Here is a 14,198-nt window from a genome sequence, read left to right as displayed (position 1 = left end):
GGGAATAAAAAAAATAGAAACATTCCTACTAAAGGTGAAGCAAGGGCTGGCAAAATAGCTCACTTGGAGTGGGAGTGGGTTGGACAGTAGCGCAGCGGGTTAAGCGCACATGGCGCGAAGCGCATCCCGGTTGGAGCCCCCGGCTCCCCACCTGCAGGTGGGTCGCTTCACAGGTGGTGAAGCAGGTCTGAAGGTGTCTGTCTTCTCTCCCCCTCCCGGTCTCCCCATCTCTCTCGATTTCTCTGTACTATCCAACAATGTTGGGTAGTTGCCATCTCCCCCTGGCTTCTGCTTAACCATATGCCTATATAGGGATTTTACTGATCCAAAGCTTTGGTCTATTTACATAAATCACTTTTACATAAAGCACTCCAGGGCATTGGTGGTTCTATGATAGGATTCTCTCCTGCTCCACCCCCTCCTTGTCACACACGGATCCCTTCTTTGTCACACTCTGATTTTCACCAGTCACTTTTCTCTCCACCCTCTCTATATCACATCCTGTTTCCACCCTACTTGGAGAGTATAAAAACAGCTGCTCTTCTGATTAAAGACACTTGGAAATTGCTTTCCGGCTCCGAGAGTTCCAGAGTGTATCTCCTGCGAAGTTAGTGCAGCACGAGTTCCTGATCCCTCTCCCACGCAGCAGCCTAGATCAGCTCCAGTTGAGTTCTCTCCAACCCAGAGAGCACTAGCTCGGGAAGAAGTACCCTCAGGCTATCCCGGCACAACAAAAGCAGTGACAACAATAACGACAACAGCAAGGGCCTCCAAGATTTGTAGTGCTGGCACCAAGCCCCAGCAATAACCCTGGAGGCAAAAAATAAAAAAGCTCACTTAGTGTGCTACTTTGCCATGTGCATGACCCAGGTTCAGGCCTGGATCCTTCTACATTGAAGGAAGATTTGATGCTGTGCTTGCTATCTCTCTCACTAGAGTACTGCTCAGCTATGATTTATACTGATGCTGAGGATAGAGTTCTGAAAGCTTAGAGCCTCATGACTGAAAGTTGCTTGCAAGGGCAGGATAGATAGCATAATGATTATGCAAAAAGACTTTCATGCCTGAGGCTCCAGAGTTCCAGGTTCAATCCTCTGCACCACCATAAGCCAGAGCTGAGCAGTGCTCTGGAAAAAAAAAATTATATATATATATATATACATATATATATATATGTATATATATATATATATATATGATTGTATAACTATTATGCGGTCTTTACAACTTGCTTGATAATGTGTGCACACTCCCTCTCTCTAATACAACAACAATAATAATAAATAATTTTTAAAAGATAAATAATTTTTTAAAGCCCCTAACAAATAATCTTCTCTCTCTCTCTCTCATTACCACCAAGGTAATCACTGGGGCTCAGTGTCAACACTATGAATCCACTGCTCCCAGCAGCCTTCCCCCCCCCCCCCATTTGATAGGACAGAGAGAAATTGAGAGGGAAGGTGGACATAGGGAAAGAGAAAGATGAGCACCTACAGACCCACTTAACTACTTTTGAAGCATCCAGCTGCAGGTGGGAAGTTGGGGGTGGTGCAAACCTGGACCCTTACATGGGTCCATACCCATAAATAATCATATCAATAATTATTTGTAATAAGGACAGTTGTGATAAAAGAGAAATATAGGATCCTCTGAGAGTTAACCTAGGTTTTAGGGAAATTTTGGAAAAAAAGAATGTGTAAGCTACAGAAGTGATGCAGATTCAAGGGACAAGAAAGAACAATCTATTTCACTGGGAAAAGAAGAGAAGAGGGATTTATGATTGGTACTTGTTAATTTAGAAGAGCCAAAAGGGGAGTAGGAACTGTTTCAGACTGCTCTCCAATGGGATTAGGAAAAAATAATGAAAAATCGCCTGAAAACTCAACAAAATACTACCAGGATTTCTTTTGAAACTCACCAAGCCACAGACACCAAGTTGCAGATACTACTATGATTCCATCTTGAACTCCCTGAGCAGATGACCTCACCTATGTGACTGGGAACCTCACCTTTCCAGGGCCCTATCCCCCTTGGGAAAGATAGAAACAGGTTGGGGATATGGATCAATCTGTCAGTACCCATGTTCAATGGAGAAGTAATTACAGCAACCAGAACTCCCACCTTCTGCACCCATAAAGAATATTGGTCCATACTCCCAGAGGGGGAGAAATGTTAGAGGAAGATGACTAGACGGCTCTGAAACCTTATTCCATCAGGACCCAGAGAGACAAGAGGCAAAAAGGAAAGACAATCAGAAGTAGTATTAGGTATAGGTGTGATTCAGAAAGGAAGACAAAAATGTTATGCATGTACAAAGTATTGTATTTACTGTCAAAACATTAATACCCCAATAAGGAAAAGAAAAAGAAAGGAAGACAAGACAGGACCGTAGAAGAAATGGGCAAATATATATGACATATATATGCAGATAGTTATAGAAATAATAATTAACTCATATCTGTGACCTTGGGAGAACCACTGAAGTTTCCAATGAAGGGAAAGGAGACAGAGAACTCTGATGGTTGGAACAGTGTGGAATTGAATTGTTGTTGTTATCTTATAATTTTGTAAATCAATATTAAATCACTCATTCACACACACACAAAGAAAAAACAAACTCAAAAGGATGTGGGAGTAGCCAGCTTGTCATAAGTAGTGGGAGAGTAGCAAATGAGCTCATCAGTTTCAGTGGCATAATCTAAAACATTACATAAGGGAAATTCAGATTGTCAACATGTCTGTTTTTATACAATACTTCTTTTTAGAATAGTTCTTTTAAATATTTTATTTATTTATTTATTTATTTATTGGATAGAGACAGAAGTTGAGAAGGAAGGGAGTGTGATAGACAGGGAGAAAGAGACATCTGTAGCCCTACTTCACTGCTCATGAAGCTACTCCAGCAGATGAGAACCAGGTGCTTGAAGCCAGATTCTTGTGCACTGTAATGTGTGAGTGCACAACTGCCCAGCACATATATTACTTCTTTTTAAAATTTTTTAAAATATTTATTTATTTTCCCTTTTGTTGCCCTTGTTGTTGTAGTTATTATTGTTGTTGTTATTGATGTCGTCGTTGTTGGATAGGACAGAGAGAAATGGAGAGAGGAGGGGAAGACAGAGAGAGGGAGAGAAAGATAGACACCTGCAGACCTGCTTCATGGCCTGTGAAGTGACTTCCCTGCAGGTGGGGAGTGGGAGGGGGGGGGCTGGAACTGGGATCGAGCTAAGTGGGCTTAACCGGCTGCTCTACCACCCAACTCCCCATATATGACTTCTTGAAGCTGGCATAGTGTTTTGAAATTTCATCTAAAGTGTTGCATGTTTTGTGAACATTTGTTGCTGAACATTATTCTATTGTAAGGATATATTTAAAGTTATCTATCTATCTATCTATCTATCTATCTATTAATTCACTTGTTATGGAACTTTTGAGTTATTGCCAGGCTTTGACCGTTCAGAGTAGTTTCTACAAGCATGCTTGTATAGCGATATGGGGCCAAGTGCTGGTGCACCTGGTTAAGTGCATATGTTACCATGTACAAGAACCCAGGTTCAAGCTCCTGGTCCCCACTTGCAGGGTGGAAAACTTCATGAGTAATGAAGTAGTGCTGTAGGTGTCTGTCTTTCCCTCTCTATTCCCTCTCCCTCTCAATTGCTGTCTGTCCTATTACATAAAATAAATAAACAAATACAGCTTAAAAAAAAGATGTGATCTTTTTGACCCACTATTTTTCCTCTTTCTGCAATGTAGAAGCAAGAATATGCTCTTCTATGTTGCCTGAAGTTTTAAAAAGGAAAGTTCAATACTTACCTGATCCTTTTGTTAACTTCGTGAAGGTTGTTGGGTTCCAGCATCTGCTAATAGGAAATGAGTCAGGTAATTCAATATGGACACAGTAGCTGGGTTGTCTGAGTTCCAGATAAACATCATCGGATACATGAGCCACACGTTGAGATGGAGAATGTCCAGGTAGGAAATCATCCTCGTTGATGCTTGAAGGTAGGGGACTGATCTTGTCTATACCATCCAGATTAATCAGGAATCCTAATTACAAAAGGGTTTTATTTTATTTTTTAATTCCCTGAAAGCAATGATCTGTAATTCTAACTTCTCCATATAAACCCATAGTAATTTTGGTATATGTTCATGGAACTGGTAGATACCTTCCTACGTTGGGTAGGTAGGATGTATATGTTATCATGTGTGAAGTCCCCAGTTTGAGTCCCAGCCCCACGTGGGTGCACCATTACATTAGGGGCACCTCTATGAGTGGTGAATCAGTGCTGTGTGTCTCCTCTCTTTGTCTCTATCCCTTGTATCTCTTTACCTGAAATTTTAGGACATGAGTGGTCTGAGAGATGGCGTAGTAGATAAAGCACTGGACTCTCAAGCAGGAAGTCCTGAGTTCAATCCCTGGCAGCACATGCACCAGAGTAATTTTTTTTTTCTCTTTCTCTCTCCTCCTATCTTTCTCATTAATAAATAAATAAAATTTGGGGGCCAGGCAGTGACATAACAGATTAAGACACATAGTGGAAAGTGCAAGGACCTGCACAAGAATCCCAGTTCAAGCCCTTGGCTCCCCAACTGCAGGAGGAGGGAGTGTCTCTTCACAAGCGGTGAAGCAGGTCTGCAGGTGTCTATCTATCCCCCTCTGTCTTCCCTCCTTTCTCAATTTCTCTCTGTCTTGTCTAACAACAAGAGTAGTAACAACAGCAACATCAACAATAATGTAAAAATATGGCCACCAGGAGCTGTGTATTTGTAGTGCAGGCACCGAGCCTCAACGATAACCCTGTAGGCAGTAAATAAATAAATAAATAAATAAATAAATAAATAAATAAAATCTTTAAAAATATATTTTTAGGTTCAATCCTCAGCATCATCTTAAGCCAGAGCTGAGCAGTGCTCCGGTCTTTCTCTCTGTATCTTTCATTAATATAAATAAAAAATATGTTTTTAAAGATTTTATTTATTTATGAGAAAGATAGGAGGAGAGAGAGAGAGAGAGAAAGAACCAGACAACACTCTGGTTTATGTACTGCCGGGGACTGAACTCAGGACCTCATGCTTGAGAGTTCAATGCTTTATCCATTGCACCACCTCCCAGACCACATAAATAAAATATTTTTTAAAAAGAAAGAAAATGAAAACTTCATTTAAAAAAATAATAAAATGAATTTAGGTTGTCATCTGGGAGGTGGTGCAGTGGATAAAACATTGGACTTTCAAGCATGGGGTCCTCAGTTCAATCCCTGGCAGTACATGTATCAGAGTGATGTCTGGTTCTTTCTTTCTCCTCCTCTCTTTCTCATAAATAAGTAAATAAAATATTTTTTAAAAATTAGGAGTGGTGGAGGTATAATAGTTATGCAAAAGATTTTCATGAAAAACAAGATCAGAAAAGAAAACACAAGTAGAACCTGAAATGGAATTGGCGTATCGCACCAAAGTAAAAGACTCTGGGGTGGGTGGGTGGGGAGAATACAGGTCCAGGAAGGATTCAGAGGACCCAGTGGGGATTGTATTGTTATATGGGAAACGGGGAATGTTATGCATGTACAAACTATTGTACTTAGTGTTGAATGTAAAACATTAATCCCCCCCCAAAAAATGAGGGATTCGACTTCCGGAGGCGGAGCTACGAGCAGCAGATCGGTTTCTCTCCTCTCCTCTCCTCTCCCTAGGAATCAACTAGGAATACCAAAGGAGACCACCTGGGACCGAAACAAGACAGGACTAGAATGACCACAGGAACCCAGTAAATCACCCGTGAGTACAAACACGTGTGGCTGGTGACAGAGAGGAAAGAGGAGCCTAAGGAGAGATTAAGTGACTGCTAACAGTTCAGCAGTTTATCAGTTGAGACATCACCTCCAGTCTGCTCCACCAACAAGGGGACAGTTTAAGGGAGGAGAGGACTCCCCAGAGACTCACCAAGTGCAACTCTGAGTCTCCATTACTACTACCCTCAGAATCTGGAGCAGCGACAGGAAGGGACATCAGGGGACAGAGATCTAACCAGGAAACTCAGAAGACCTATACCTCAGTGGCATAGCTGAGGGGCTGTGAAAGTCTCTTTGCATAACCACTGGATTATCTCTTCCACACCCTGCTTTATCTCTTGGTCAGGAGTCAGTGATTAAGCTAAGAAGCCTTTTGATAGTTTAAAAGCCCTCAGGCTCCCATAGCCTACAGGGAAGGAAAAAAAAAAAAAGAGGCTTTTAAACCACTGAGCTCCAACTCAGGGATTGAAATAACTGTTAACTTCCACCACTGTGAACCCTTTAATTAACTTACTTAGACACAAGTTAATCCAGGCAATAGTGATCAATAACTTGAAAAGTACTGATAAAGGGAACTCATAACATAATATATAAAATGGTTAAAACAACAAGAAAAAATATTGGAGAATCGAACCAGGATAAGAGTCCAGCTAAAAGTCCTCCAGAGGGTGAAGCACAAAATAACGAGTTCAACATCCAAAACATTAGCTAAGGAAATAATAACAGGAGTGAGTAAAGAATTTGAAAAAATTGTAATCAGAAATGCAGGAACAACAAATGAGACTATGGAAGAAAATACTAATTATCTCATGGTTATTAGAGAGATGAGAGCTGAAATTGCTGACCTAAGAATGCAACTAGCTGAACAAGCTAAAACAGTATCAGAGCAGGGCAACAAAATAGATGAACTCCAGAAAACAGTAGAGGGCAGAGAGAATAGAATCTATGAGGCTGAAGACAGAATTAGCAAGATTGAGGATGAATTAGAGACAACTAAAAAAGAAGTAAGAGATCTCAAAAAGAGATTAAGAGATGCTGAAAACAACAACAGAGTCCTATGGGATGACTTCAAAAGAAACAATATACGCATTATTGGCTTACCAGAGGAAGAAAGAGAAGGAGAGGAAGAAAGCATTTTCCAGGCCATAATAGCTGAAAATTTCTCTAGTCTAGAAAACATCAAAGACATAAAGATTCAAGAAGCCCAGAGGGTCCCAAACAGAATTAACCCAGACCTAAAGACACCAAGACATATCATACTTAGAATGGAAAGAAATAAGGATAAAGAAAGGATCCTGAAGGCTGCAAGAGAAAAACAAAGAGTCACCTACAAAGGAAAACCCATAAGATTAGCAGCAGACTTCTCCATACAAGCACTACAGGCCAGAAGAGAATGGCAAGACATCTATCTAGTGCTCAATGAGAAAGGCTTTCAGCCAAGAATACTATATCCTGCTAGACTGTCATTCAGACTAGATGGAAGCATCAAAACCTTCTCAGACAAGCAACAGTTGAAGGAAGCAACCATCACCAAGCCTGCCCTGAAAGAAGTTCTGAAAGGTCTCCTATAAACAACCAGACCACCACAAATAGGACATATATCAAAACACTCTAAAACTCTACAAGAATGGCGTTAAAATATCTTCAATCTTTGATATCAATAAATGTCAATGGCCTGAATTCACCTATTAAAAGACACAGAGTAGGAAGATGGATCAGAAAACACAACCCAACAATATGCTGTCTACAGGAAACTCACTTAACCCAACAAGACAAACACAGACTTAAAGTGAAAGGATGGAAAACTATCATACAAGCCAATGGCCCACAAAAAAGGGCAGGAACAGCTATTCTCATATCTGACATGATAGAATTTAAAATAGATAAGATTAAAAAAGATAGGAATGGACACTACTTAATGCTCAGAGCATCAGTCAATCAAGAGGACTTAACAATTATTAACATCTATGCACCCAATGAGAAGCCATCTAAATACATCAAACTTCTACTGAAAGAGCTGCAGCAATATATTAACAGTAACACAATCATAGTAGGGGACTTCAACACCCCACTCTCTCAACTTGACAGATCATCCAGGCAGAAAATCAACAAAGACATAAGGGAGCTAAATGAAGAGATAGATAAACTACAACTATTGGACATTTTCAGAGTCATTCATCCCAAGAAACTGGAATACACATTTTACACAAATCCACATGGGTCATTCTCAAGGATAGACCATATACTAGGCCACAAAGACAGCATCAGCCAATTCAAGAGCATTGAAATCATCCCAAGCATCTTCTCAGACCACAGTGGAATTAAACTAACACTTAACAATCAACAAAAGATTAGTAACAGTGCCAAAATGTGGAAGCTCAACAATACACTTCTTAACAACTTCTGGGTCAAAGAGGAAATCAAGGAAGAAATCAAAATGTTTCGAGAGTTCAATGAAAATGAAAACACAAGCTATCAAAATCTTTGGGACACAGCTAAAGCAGTCCTAAGAGGGAAGTTCATAGCTATACAAGCACACATTAGGAAACAAGAAAAAGCACAAATAAACAGCCTGATTGCACATCTTAAAGACCTAGAAGAACAACAACAAAGGAACCCTAAAGCAACCAGAAGGACAGACATCACTAAAGTTAGGGCAGAGATAAATAACATTGAGAATAATAAAACCATACAAAAGATCAACGAAAGTAAATGTTGGTTCTTCGAAAGAGTAAACAAAATTGACAAACCTTTAGCCAGACTCACAAAACAAAAAAGGGAGAAGACCCAAATAAATCAGATAGTAAATGAAAGAGGAGATATCACAACAGACACTGCAGAAATTCAATATATCATGCGAGGCTTCTATGAACAACTATATGCCACCAAGCTAGAGAACCGGGAAGAAATGGACGATTTCCTAGATACCTACCAACTTCCAAAACTAAGTAAAGAGGAAGTGGATAACATGAACAGGCCCATCACAACTAATGAAATTGAAACAGTTATCAAAAATCTCCCCAAAAATAAAAGTCTTGGACCAGATGGTTTTACAAATGAATTCTACAAAACCTTCAAAGAAGAACTAATACCTCTACTTTTAAAAGTCTTCCAGAAGATTGAAGACACTGGAATACTCCCTGCCAGCTTCTATGAAGCCAACATCACCCTGATACCAAAAGCAGACAGGGACACAACCAAAAAAGAAAACTACAGACCAATATCTCTGATGGACATAGATGCGAAAATATTGAACAAAATTCTAGCCAACCGGATACAGCAGTATATCAAAAAGATTGTTCATCATGACCAAGTGGGGTTTATCCCAGGCATGCAAGGTTGGTTTAATATACGTAAATCAATCAATGTGATCCACCACATCAACAAGAGCAAGACCAAAAACCACATGGTCATATCAATAGATGCAGAGAAAGCCTTTGACAAAATACAACATCCCTTTATGATCAAAACACTACAAAAAATGGGAATAGATGGAAAATTCCTGAAGATAGTAGAGTCTATATATAGCAAACCTACAGCCAACATCATACTCAATGGTGAAAAACTGGAAGCATTTCCACTCAGATCAGGTACTAGACAGGGATGCCCACTATCACCATTACTATTCAACATAGTGTTGGAAGTTCTTGCCATAGCAATCAGGCAGGAGCAAGTCATTAAAGGGATACAGATTGGAAGAGAAGAAGTCAAACTCTCCTTATTTTCAGATGATAAGATAGTATACATAGAAAAACCTACGGAATCCAGCAAGAAGCTTTTGGAAATCATCAGGCAATACAGTAAGGTGTCAGGCTACAAAATTAACATTCAAAAGTCAGTGGCATTCCTCTATGCAAACACTAAGTTAGAAGAAATTGAAATCCAGAAATCAATTCCTTTTACTATAGCAACAAAAATAATAAAATATCTAGGAGTAAATCTAACCAAAGAAGTGAAAGACTTGTATACTGAAAACTATGAGTCACTACTCAATAGAATTTGAGAAAGACACAAAGAAGTGGAAAGATATTCCATGTTCATGGGTTGGAAGAATTAACATCATCAAAATGAATATATTACCCAGAGCCATCTACAAATTTAATGCTATCCCCATCAAGATCCCAAGCACATTTTTTAGGAGAATAGAACAAATGCTACAAATATTTATCTGGAACCAGAAAAGACCTAGAATTGCCAAAACAATCTTGAGAAAAAAGAACAGAACTGGAGGCCTCACACTCCCAGATTTCAAACTGGGACCATTGTCATCAAAACTGCTTGGTACTGGAACATGAACAGACACACTGACCAGTGGAATAGAATTGAGAGCCCAGAAATGAGGCCCCACACCTATGGACATCTAATCTTTGACAAAGGGGCCCAGACTATTACATGGGGAAAGCAGAGTCTCTTCAACAAATGGTGTTGGAAACAATGGGTTGAAACATGCAGAAGAATGAAACTGAACCACTGTATTTCACCAAATACAAAAGTAAATTCCAAGTGGATCAAGGACTTGGATGTTAGACCACAAACTATCAAATACTTAGAGGAAAATATTGGCAGAACTCTTTTCCACATAAATTTTAAAGACATTTTCAATGAAACGAATCCAATTACAAAGAAGACTAAAGCAAGTATAAACCTATGGGACTACATCAAATTAAAAAGCTTCTTCACAGCAAAAGAAACCACTACCCAAACCAAGAGACCCCTCACAGAATGGGAGAAGATCTTTACATGCCATACATCAGACAAGAGTTTAATAACCAACATATATAAAGAGCTTGCCAGACTCAACAACAAGACAACAAATAACCCCATCCAAAAATGGGGGAAGTACATGGACAGAATATTCACCACAGAAGAGACCCAAAAGGCTGAGAAACAGATGAAAAAATGCTCCAAGTCTCTGATTGTCAGAGAAATGCAAATCAAGACAACAATGAGATATCACTTCACTCCTGTGAGAATGTCATACATCAGAAAAGGTAACAGCAGCAAATGCTGGAGAGGGTGTGGGGTCAAAGGAACCCTCCTACACTGCTGGTGGGAATGTCAATTGGTCCAACCTCTGTGGAGAACAGTCTGGAGAACTCTCAAAAGGCTAGAAATGGACCTACCCTGTGACCCTGCAATTCCTCTCCTGGGGATATATCCTGAGGAACTCAACACATCCATCCAAAAAGATCTGTGTACACATATGTTCTTGGCAGCACAATTTGTAATAGCCAAAACCTGGAAGCAACCCAGGTGTCCAACAACAGATGAGTGGCTGAGCAAGTTGTGGTATATATACACAATGGAATACTACTGAGCTGTAAAAAATGGTGACTTCACCGTTTTCAGCCAATCTTGGATGGACCTTGAAAAAAATCATGTTGAGTGAAATAAGTCAGAAACAGAAGGATGAATATGGGATGATCTCACTCTCAGGCAGAAGTTGAAAAACAACATCAGAGGGAGTCGGGCTGTAGCGCAGCGGGTTAAGCGCAGGTGGCGCAAAGCACAAGGACCGGCCTAAGGATCCCAGTTCGAACCCTGGCTCCCCACCTGCAGGGGAGTCGCTTCACAGGCGGTGAAGCAGGTCTGCAGGTGTCTATCTTTCTCTCTCCCCCTCTCTGTCTTCCCCTCCTCTCTTCATTTCTCTCTGTCCTATCCAACAACAATAACTACAACAACAAAACAACAAGGGCAACAAAAGGGAATAAATAAAATAAATATTAAAAATATATATTTAAAAAAAAGAAAAGAAAAACAAGATCAGAAAAGAAAACACAAGTAGAACCTGAAATGGAATTGGCATATTGCCCCCAAGTAAAAGACTCTTGGGTGGGTTGGTAGGGAGAATACAGGTCCATGAAGGATGATAAATGACATAGTGGGGGTTGTATTGTTAAATGGGAAACTGGGGAATGTTATGCATGTACAAACTATTGTATTTACTGTTGAATGTAAAACATTAATTCCCCAATAAAGAAATAAATTAAAAAAAAAAGAAGTAATGACTAGGATTTTCCAGAATCAATGGATGATTATTTGCAAAGACATTTTGATACAACTTGCTAGACCTCAATTTGTAGTCCCTTTTAAATTGTTACCATTTTTCTATCATCACTCCTACCACTTTCTTTTTATTTTATTTTTTTGCCTCCAAGGTTATTGCCGGGCTCAGTGCCTGCACCACGAATCCACTGCTCCTGGAGGCCATTTTTTCTCTTTTGTTACCCTGGTTATTTTACCATTGTTGCGGTTATTATTATCATTGTTATTGATGTTGTTGGATAGGACAGAGAGAAATGGAGAGAGGAAGGGAGAAAGATAGACACCTGCAGACCTGCTTCACTCCCTGTGAAGTGACTTCCCTGAAGGTGGGGATCTGGGGGCTCAAACCAGGATCCTTCTGCCGGTCCTTGTGCTTTGCGCCATGTGTGCTTAACCCACTGCGCTATAGACCCCCTTCTACCACTTTCTATTTCACTCATTAACTAGGATAAACAATACGGAGGAGGAGCAGCTTGATTAGTGTGTCTGTTTTGAATCAGTGCTTCTTTTGAACCCTGAGTTGTGTACATCCTGTTCCCACTGCCTCAAAGAAAATGTTTTATTGCTGTGACACTGCTCGTCTTCCTCCCTCCCTTCCTCTCTTCCTTACCTTCTTTTTCTGTCTTTCAGAAAATTCTTATTGCCACAGGGTTATTGTTACAGCTTAGTGACTGCATAACAAATCCATTGCTCTTGGCAGCCATTTTTTTCTCCCCTTTCATTTATTTTTATTATTTACTTATTTATTTTTATTATTAGAGAAATTGAGAGGGGTGGGGAGATAAGGAGAGAGACAGAGAGACACCTGCAGCCCTGCTTCACCACTCCTGAAGCTTTCCCCCTACAGGTGAGGGCCAGGGGCTTGAACCTGGGTCTTTATGCACTGTGATGTTTGCAGTTAACTGGGTGCACCACCACCTGGCCCCTTTGTTTTTATTTTCATTGCCACCAGGGTTATCGATGGGGCTTGGTGCCGGCACTAAGTGGCCTTTTTTTTTCTTCTTTTCTTTCTACTTTTATTATTATTTGAAGGACAGAAAGAAATTGAGAGTGAAAAGAGAGGGAGAGAGAAAGATACTTGCAAATTTGCTTCACCACTCAGGAAGCGTCCTCCTTGTAGGTGGGGAGGGGAGGCCCAAACCCAGATTCTTATACATGGTGATATGTGAACTTAACCAGGTACACCACCACCCACCCCACTTTTTTCTTTTCTTTATTTTTAAATTTATTTATTTTTCTGATAGAGACAGGTAGAAATCGAGAGGTAAGGGGCTAGGTAGTGGTACACCTGGTTGAGTGCATATGTTACAAATCACAAGGACCTAGGTTTGAGTCCCTTTCATACCACTCTGCTCACTTACTTGTCACTTCCATAACCTTACTCTCCAGAATTCCTTTTAAATTAATTAACAGATTAATTAATTTTTTTTGCTTCCAGGGTTATTGCTGGAGCTCAGTGAATACACTGCTCCTGGAGGCTATACTTTTTTCCCTTTTTGTTGCTCTGTTGTTTTAGATTAATTGATTTTTTAAATATTTATTTATTCCTTTTTGTCACCCTTGTTGTTTTATTGTAGTTATTATTGTTGTTATTGATGTCGTTGTTGCTGGATAGGATAAAGAGAAATGGAAAGAGGAGGGTAAGATAGAGAGGAGGAGAGAAAGATAGACACCTGTAGACCTGCTTTACCACCTGTGCAGCGACTTCCCTGTAGGTGGGGAGCTGGGGGCTCCAACCGGGATCCTTAGACCAGTCCTTGCGCTTTGCGCCATGTTAGCTTAACCCACTGCACTACTGCCCGACCCCCAGATTGATTTTTTAAAAATATTTATGTATTCACTTTTGTTGCCCTTGTTGTTTTATTGTTGTAGTTATTATTGTTGTTGTTACTGATGTCGTCGTTGTTGGATAGGCTAGAGAGAAATGAAGAGAGAAGGGGAAGACAGAGAGGGGCAGAGAAAGATAGACACCTGCAGACCTGCTTCATCGCCTGTGAAGGGACTCCCCTGAAGGTGGGGAGCCGGGGGCTCGAACCGAGATCCTTTGTCGGTCCTTGGGTTTAGCGCCACTTGCGCTTAACCTGCTGTGCTACTGCCCGACTCCCGATTAACTGATTTTTAACCAAGCACTGGCTAATGGTGGTATGGGGGAATTGAACCTGGAACTCGGAAATTTAGAGGCTCAGGCTTGAGAATCTGTTTCGCATAATCATTAGGCTATCTCCTCCACCCTCTCCAGGATTTCGTTTACAGTGACACCAGATAGATACTTTAGAGTTTCAAAATCACTGAAGAGATACAATAAAGGTTATGCAAAAAAATACTTTCCGGGTGGGGTGGAGGGCAGTAACTCCGGACTAAGCA

The 14,198-nt window shown here is 40.3% G+C and overlaps 1 long non-coding RNA gene across 1 annotated transcript in view; it reads left to right on the top strand.

Moving 5' to 3' along the window:
- Positions 1–11,241: 11,241 nt before the first annotated feature.
- LOC132537564 (uncharacterized) overlaps positions 11,242–14,198 on the top strand; it is a 521,799-nt gene continuing 518,842 nt past the window's right edge. Inside the window, exon 1 of the long non-coding RNA XR_009549041.1 lies at positions 11,242–11,386. This is a non-coding gene — a long non-coding RNA (uncharacterized LOC132537564). The remainder of the gene's footprint in view (positions 11,387–14,198) is intronic.

Source organism: Erinaceus europaeus, chromosome 3 (assembly GCF_950295315.1).
Source record: "Erinaceus europaeus chromosome 3, mEriEur2.1, whole genome shotgun sequence".
Taxonomy (NCBI): domain Eukaryota; kingdom Metazoa; phylum Chordata; class Mammalia; order Eulipotyphla; family Erinaceidae; genus Erinaceus; species Erinaceus europaeus.
This window is presented reverse-complemented; position numbering and strand designations above follow the sequence as displayed.